The sequence below is a fragment of the Glossina fuscipes genome, unplaced genomic scaffold, assembly GCF_014805625.2.
Source record: "Glossina fuscipes isolate IAEA_lab_2018 unplaced genomic scaffold, Yale_Gfus_2 273, whole genome shotgun sequence".
NCBI lineage: Eukaryota > Metazoa > Arthropoda > Insecta > Diptera > Glossinidae > Glossina > Glossina fuscipes.
This window is the reverse complement of record NW_023998616.1, coordinates 182,260-190,473: the sequence shown is the minus strand read 5'-3', so window position 1 is coordinate 190,473 and position 8,214 is coordinate 182,260. Positions and strand designations below refer to the sequence as shown.

The following is an 8,214-nucleotide window of genomic DNA, read 5'->3' as shown; positions in this document are numbered from 1 at the left end:
ACTCGACTTCCTGGACTCAATTAATATTGTCCTCTGCAGAGGTGCCGTTTATATACCCTTTTGTAAGCAAATTACCATTACCTAAACTTGACCCGAGATCTTTGTGTTAATCTCTTTTCCCGCTAAATTTCTGCTAATTGTTGCCAATCTTTTCGCGAGTTGCCAGCCGCATAAGACAACAAAAGCGTCATAATTACGTCTTGTGTTTTCCTTTCCCTAGAATTTTATTTATTCAAAAATTGACGAGTTTTCATAAAATGCTAAAAATTAAATTTTGGAATTTTCGTAACAATGTTTTCGACGAGTTTCATTTAATCTTTAATGATATAAGACCGCTTATGACTAACCTCAAAACAGCTTTCTTCAGACCATTAAGTTAGTTTCTAATACTTCATTACAGTTCCCACATTTCGCGCAAGGCCCGCGTGAGGCTGATATACTCTCTACCCGCCATCCAAAAAAAAAAAAATGTCGAGAGTTTTCCTTCTACTTCCGAAGCGTCTGTGCCTTTCCCAATTTCACGTATTTATCCATATGTTTCTGCAATTAAGTTCATATCACTGAAGAGCGAATTTGAGAATAGCGTGGTTTACATTTACAATTTTTAGAAAATGTGTTTACAAAGAAATTATATACAGGAACTTATATTTAAAGACGTTTCGACACTTCTTTTTATTCCCAGTTACACCATTTCAGAAAATAAGGGTTGAGATCTCTAAAATGTAGTTGTGAGACCGTGCCTGATGGCATACCATCAAGTACACTCAACTCAAGCTCTGGCAACCTACGTGGTGTTATCTCAAAGGTTTTTTACGTTTCTTCGAAAACGTGTGTTCCTCCCTTGTGTTGAAAGAGTAGATCCCTTATTCCAATTTACAAAGGTGGAAACAGACATCTGATCGAGGGCTATAGAGGCATTGCCAGATTGAGTGTCTTACCTAAATTGTTTGAACGAATTGTTACTCACCCAATGACTTTTGCAATCAAAATTGTATTTCTCCATTTCAGCGTGACTTCCTAAAAGGAATATCAACCGTTACGAGCCTCTTAAAAATAACTTGGCATGTTTGCAAGGCTTTTTCTAGTAGCCCTCGCACAGATCTCATATGCACCGATTTTAGTAAAGCGTTTGACTAAAGTTAGTGGTAAATTTCTTTAAACTCCGGCTCTCAGGCTTCGCTTTCTTGCTATTGAAATGCATAAGTTCTTATTTCCATAATAAATCGTCTATGATTCTTGCAAACTCACCTCTGATGAATCCCTCATAACATTAGCATATCCTTCAAGGTAGCCACTTGTAACCCTTTCTGCTTATCCTTTACATCATTTATCCCACTTCAGCAATTAAGCGCAGACATATCTTTATGTACGATATTAACCAGTCTTCTTTCCTTTTCTAGAAAACGCGCTTGTATCTCCTTCAATCTGATTTAAACAACTTGGTTAAATGGTGCTTACTAAATTTTATGAAAGTAAATTTAATAAACTTAAGAAACTTTAATTCTCAGGAAGGACTGCCTCCTCTATTAGGGACTTAGGTTTTTTATTCGCCTATATGCTTCGTTTCACTTCACGCATTGATCTCTTTGTAAATAAAGCTAGGTCAATGCATGGTTTTATTAAACGGTGGTCTAAAAAGTTTCACGACCCTTACTTTACAAAAATGCTTAGCGAGACCAACGCTAGAGTATATATCTCTTACGTGGCCCCTTCCTATAGGTGTAAAGCTTTTATGTACTTTGCAATTTTTTTTATCTGAGGTTAAAACCATTTATTTTTCCGGTTTTCACAGCCGTAAAAAAATATAAACATAAACTTTTTTTTACTTTTTCATTCAGCAAGAACAAAGCAGTGACAAAAGTCATACGTGAAGCTACCAAAGTAAATATTAATTTTCATATTCTTCGCGAACAAATGTTACCTCTTATGAGCGAACTTCGTATTTCACCACTTTAGAGAGTAAGTAAATGAGCGACCACTTGTTAGAATGTAAATATTAGAAATATTTATTCTCCTTTCTCCGCATCATATAAAAATACATAAAAATAACAAATCTATTGGCTTAGTCCATCTCTGTTCAACATACAAAAAAAAAAAAAAAAAAATACATAAAAATACATGTGCATAAAACTAAATACGAAATTTTTAATGATGATGAAATGGAGAATTACACGCTATAACAGATTTTGTATGCCGCAATATAAGAAAACGAATAAATTAATTTAATGTTTTAATTTTAAAATATTTCTTATTAGTTTCAATTTAAGGAACCGTAAACGTGTGTGCGTAAAGCGTAATGAGTACGTTACATTTAGGTAACGAAAGTGATTTAAGCTGTTTCAATTCCGCTAATGTCTATTACTCGAGATATTCGTTGCGCACTTCTGAGAGTTTCTTTGGAATATATGGAAGCAAGTTATTTGGAAATTGCTGTTTTTTGTGTAAAAAGAGAGAGAGGTTATTTCACACATATGATATTTTTGAATTAAAGCGTTCAGAATATTACCACGAATAATAAATTTGGATCGCTGCTAATAATTTCAGTCGCGGATATAAGTTCTTTAAAAAGTGTGGACTAGTCGATACGACTTTTAATTCAATAATTTGTAAAAATGCCATGCATGTGAGAATAAGCTTATATGTTTGTTTACATTTTTCAATAATTTTGCATGTTTTGTATTATCTATGGTGCTGTCTTGGCATCATGGCGAGCTAAAGATTGTGGATAAAAAGCAGTGCTATTATACAAGTGTGTATAAATTGGTAGTCAATGTTCTTTTTCCTAAAAATCTTATAATTTCAGATGAAATACTTAAGAGTATATAGATAAAATAATAATTAGCCATGAACTGAGTGATTTTGCGGGATGGACTTAAAATTCTTTCTCCACCAGAAGTGTTTATGATCGATTGAAAAATCACAGAAAAAGGAAATCTTTAAGAAAAGAAGTGGAAACAAAATCTCCTCTGATCCTTCATAATAGTATGCAATACACACGGGAAGGGTACGAAAAATTAAAGTTAAAATTTAACATTTGTTGAAAATCTATTAAGATTTATTTGAAACCTCAGATGTGTGCCGAAAATACTGGAATCAACTGTAAATGCCGGCTACTCCTACTTTATCCGTAACTTTATTAACGCTGTAAAATGTATGGTTAATTTGATAAAATCTCTCATGAAGCGGCAGGCATTTTAAAGGAGTAAAGGAGCGGCCAAATAGCAATTATTGGAGAATTTACCGACGCTAAACTTCGCAGGTATTCACATTCAGCAGGTCAGAATTTGCGAACTACATATACTAGTAGAAACTGCTCTTATGTGTAATTGAAGTCAACGATTTCGTGTTGAAGATTCATCAAAATACAGCATCGTAATATGCCTTTGTGACTTTCAGGTAACCTTTTTAAGTTTTCATTTTAGAGCTAAGCTTAATTGTTACTAAAATATTGCCAACAAAATTTCAAGTCTGTATTGGGTAAATTTTTACCAAACAAAATGAAATTCGCTGAATCTTGAAAACTTGTATACGTACATATAAATTTGTATTTAACATAGTTTAAAAAATTTTAAAGCACAAAGTCAAATAACTTAAAAAATAGATGCCGTTTGCACGGAATTTTCAAGAGAGCAGTCGTGTTACAATAAGCAATTTAAGCAGATAATTTCTAGTTCTATTTATGGTTAAGATGAACGCGCTAAGACCTTGAATCTTCATGTAATTATAAACGGCTGTAATGAGTGGAACATATTAGTGGCAGACGAATTGTCAGAGAGAAGTTTGTCAATTAGATTCGGTAATGATTTACAGTTTATTATACAGAATATGTTAATAGCATTGAATAAAAAGGTCTCTTGATAGCTTGAATATGAATTATGATGTACAAATATAATTTATTTACGGATAGCAATCATTTCAATTTTTTAGCAACAATAGATTTCTTTTCCTCCGTAAACTAATTTATCTTGCCAGGAACTAGCTCCATGCTGATAATGCATACATATCATGAATGCGTGAGGCGGAAGAGCGGTTGGTTGCTTGTAATTTTTTTAGCTACTAATTTGATAATAGATTAAATAAGGATTGGGTACAATGTAACAGCATGAAATACGACATTAAAATATTTTTTTTATTCTTAATGCAAAGCGTAAATTTGCGATTTCTAAAGGGAATTAATATATTATTTAAATAACGCATATGATCTCTAAATTTTATCTTGGCATCAAGCATAACACTTCAATATTTGGCTTTCGGTTTTCATTGGACAATGTTATTATTAATTATTTTCTTGGCGGAATGCAAAAGTCTTTATTGTCCGCTGTGAAGTCACCGCATTATTTTGACGGTTTGTCATTACTTCCGTTGCAATTTCACAGAGGTGAATTGCTGCGTCATCTGGGAAAATGGCTAAGGTGTATTGATTGAACTGATGAACAATAGATATACATAGCTTCTAAAAGAGAAGGCATGAACACGAGTTTAAAACTTTGGATAATTTTGGCAAGTTGTATAAGAAAACTAAAATTTATTATTTTCAAAACTAGGCCCGAGGCAAGATTTCCTTAAAGGTGCTTGAAGCTTGTTTTTATCGAGTTTCTTATTTTAATCAGTGGATCTATTGAGTTTTGTTTTCTACGGATATAAAATCGGTTTTGATAAATGTAATCAAATCAGGACAGAAAAGAAACTATTGGCTTATAATTACGAGTCAAGTAGGAACGAAGATAAGTGTGGATTTCTTTTAGCAAATTACGTACGTCAATCGGTTCTCTTAAAGGGTTATCTACGAATGTAACTCAAAACAAATACCTTCTGCCTTCAAGGTTAAGCAGTCATGCCTCTTCGTTTTACGCGATTACTATGGGAGCGGAGCATCCGAATCAAGCCCTCCTAAGTGCAAACAATAAAAATTACTTATGTCCAGATTCCGTAGGCTCAACTTTTACTTTATAATGATAGAACATGTGACACGGCAGAGTAAGACGACCCAGACAATTGTGAAGTTGTTTGCAAATGTATAGATAATCAAACTCTTTGGCTCATCTTTAATAGCACGTTTTAAAATAAAACGGCTAAATATTAATATAAAATTGTATATTCGTTTTTTATTGAATTATTCTTTTATAACCAGCTATAAAAATATTTTTTTAAAAGAAGAAACTTTGACAAAAGTAAAAAATCAGTTAAAATGAACTCAAGCCTGGTAGAGCTGGGGCTCTTCTTTGTTTCATCGGCCTAGCCTAATCACGTTTACAAGAAAAAAATTTGTAATCTATCATGAGCATTATCGATGTGATGCCAAATAACAGAACTATTGTCCGTCCTCTCCCTTAGCCTGCGTTTATGTATCTGTTTGCCCGTTAAGTCAGCGTTCATGATAACTCAGACATTCCCACCCGCACACACACACACACTTCCCTATCTTCTTCATCTATTCAGTAAACATTGCTATAGGCACAATTGTTACTTATATTTAGTTTTTAAGTACAATAGAGTTTGTAATAGGTATCGTGTACTTCACCCAGAATAACTTGATACCGCATAGATGGAAAGCGGGGAAAACCAATAACAATGACCACTGTAATAGTAATAATGCCGCATCGAATTCCCTTCGAACAAAACTAAAGTTTTTTTTACTGTAATCATCAGAATTTGTGGCAAGGGTTTAACGTGGGTTCCTGCCTGTAAGGCTTAACCCCACGGTGGCCCAAACCACTTTTTTAAGCGTACTACGCCCCCTGGCGAGTTAGACAATCCCCACAGAGTAGGGGCCTAAACAGCACCAGAGTCCAGATCAGTTTATTGTGTATGGAACAATAAACCCCCCTCCGGTGAGTGGCGAGGCCTAGCTGCACTCATTGTTCCATTTTAGCTAGGAACTCGCCAACCACAACCACCACGAGTACTCCCCGAAGGGCCGCACCCAGTAGTCAGGACTCACCAATTGATCAACTGACTGCTTCCGCCATAAGGCTTCCACTGTGCTTGTTGATCAATTACCACCTTTACCCGCAGGCATTCATGACATGTGTTCAAAAGTAAAAATAGGTAAAAGGGGAGAACTGATTCGTCATACCCCTTTTCCATTCTTGCATGTATTAATTAATTTACCAGACATTTTCTTTCATTCGGCCAAAGGGAAAGCCGTCCATCAATTCCTTTTTGCATGTATTAATTCATTTACCAGACATTTTCTTTTATTCGGCCAGAGGGAAAGCCGTCCGTCAATTCCTTTAGCATAAATAGTGTAATTAATTTATTTATTTGTTACGACTTAAGAACAAGTCCATCATATACCCGCAGGCATACGTGGCTTAGTGAGCGAGCTTCCTGACCCCCTTGGCTCCCAGTTTATTTTGCAAAGCCTTATGGCACACTTTGGGCGTTTGTTAAAAACAACCGTACTTGCTTCGGATCCTCCATACTTTCCTGGTAGCTAACACCAATGAACTACTTTTCTTCAAGATATATAGGTCTCGGGTATTGCACTGAACATGGTAGACTAGTCTAATGCACTCTACCATGCACTCGCTAGATTACTACCTTCATTGTACTTAAACCCATTCAGTGTATTTCCTTGGTAGTAACTAGCTATTGAGTAGAGCTCTTCTTCCAGCCAACCCCTCCACCATCTATCAGAAACTCGTCGCCGAGTTAGCAGCCCAAAACCTTAAACTCTTCTTAGCCGGCCGAAGCCGTTGCCCGGGGATCACCGCTGGGAGGTGAGAGTTTCGGCACATCTATACTTCTTATCAAAGCATAGTTCATCTCCCCACTGTAATCATCAGCGAAAATAACGCAAAGACTCGTGTATATTCAAGACAATTCCCTTAAAATTTTGACCTTTATTGCACGTCTATGAATGCGTATGAGCCGTTGCACTTAATTATAGTTTTATACATTTAACTGTAAATTAGCGTATGAAATTTTTTCCAGACAGACGGAATGAGATTTACATTTTTTGCTTTTTGTTATTTGTTAATTAATAAATTGCTATTGTTAGTGTAGCCTTTGGAAAAAAAAAAGTAGTATTTTTCGATTTCTTTTATTAGGACGGATTTCACTAGTCAATACGTTTGATTTTCCTTTTACAAAAATTCATTGTAACAACAATTCCCATAACACACATATTCCGCATTCACTTCTTTTTTGCGCACTGTAGATGCCCGATACATTTCTATATGCAGGCTGTCTTGATCTGTCTATTAAGTATTCTCTTTTGTCATGGTAACAACAAAAGGCATGACATTTGCTTGTACAAGAGCCATCCTTATGCTATACAGACGGGCTTTCGACTTTGTTCTCTTTTCATAATTGTTTCTTTAAATTGCGCTATTATGTGAGCGAAGAATTCTGAAAAGAAATACTGATTAACGAAATTTCTTTATTATTTGGAACACTAGTCTGTTCTTTTTGTTTTTTTTCTTACACAATAGAAAAATTTCTCCGTTAAACCTATGAGCAAGAAGCAAAAACAGTCATAGTATTTGGGTTGTCATGGACGTCAGTGAACAGCTCCTGAACGATGCTCATGCGTTGATTCTTTCCATAAAAATTTGAAATTTCGAAATAAACTTAGAAGCTGTAGTGACACCACTTAATAATGGAAGGTTCTTTGGTTTGTTGTAGATTCTTTATTTAGATTTTTGATTGTGCTTAAAGTACTTGGTTATACGATTATATGATTATGACTATATGATTATAACTATGTGATTATGACTATGTGATTATGACTATGACCTACCTAATGTATGGTCAGTATCTTATATACAGAATAACTTAATGCTAACTTAAACAATATAACTAAAGTAGGTTATCGTTTAATAACGTAAGCATATAATATATTAATAGCTTACTACTAAAATTGCACTACCTTAACTAGGTTAGTAGTAAAATGTAAATTTAGCAATAACTTGTAAACTACGGTAGAGTGCGACAAATCGATAATACTACACCTTTCCTCTTGGGAAGAATGATCTTTAACAATGAATAATCATTCTTGGGTTTATCAATTATCGATGTTATTGCCTCCACCGTAGTTTTATAGTGTACATATATTTTGTGTGAGGTTTTTATAAATATTTATGTATAAAATTTGTTTGTATTACAAAAAAAAATTTCTTTTATTTAAATAGGGGTCTTATACATAATTATGCTTTTACAGAACAAAAATTTTGTTTCTGTAGGTTTCTTATACGCACTTATGTATAAAAA

The 8,214-nt window shown here is 34.4% G+C and overlaps 1 long non-coding RNA gene across 1 annotated transcript; it reads left to right on the top strand.

Annotated features, from left to right (window-relative positions):
- The first annotated feature begins 2,820 nt into the window (after positions 1–2,820).
- LOC119642895 lies at positions 2,821–7,481 on the top strand. Its single transcript, XR_005248159.1, has 3 exons — positions 2,821–3,004; positions 3,072–3,396; positions 7,437–7,481. It is a non-coding gene; the product is annotated as an uncharacterized LOC119642895 (long non-coding RNA).
- The last annotated feature ends 733 nt before the right edge of the window (positions 7,482–8,214 follow it).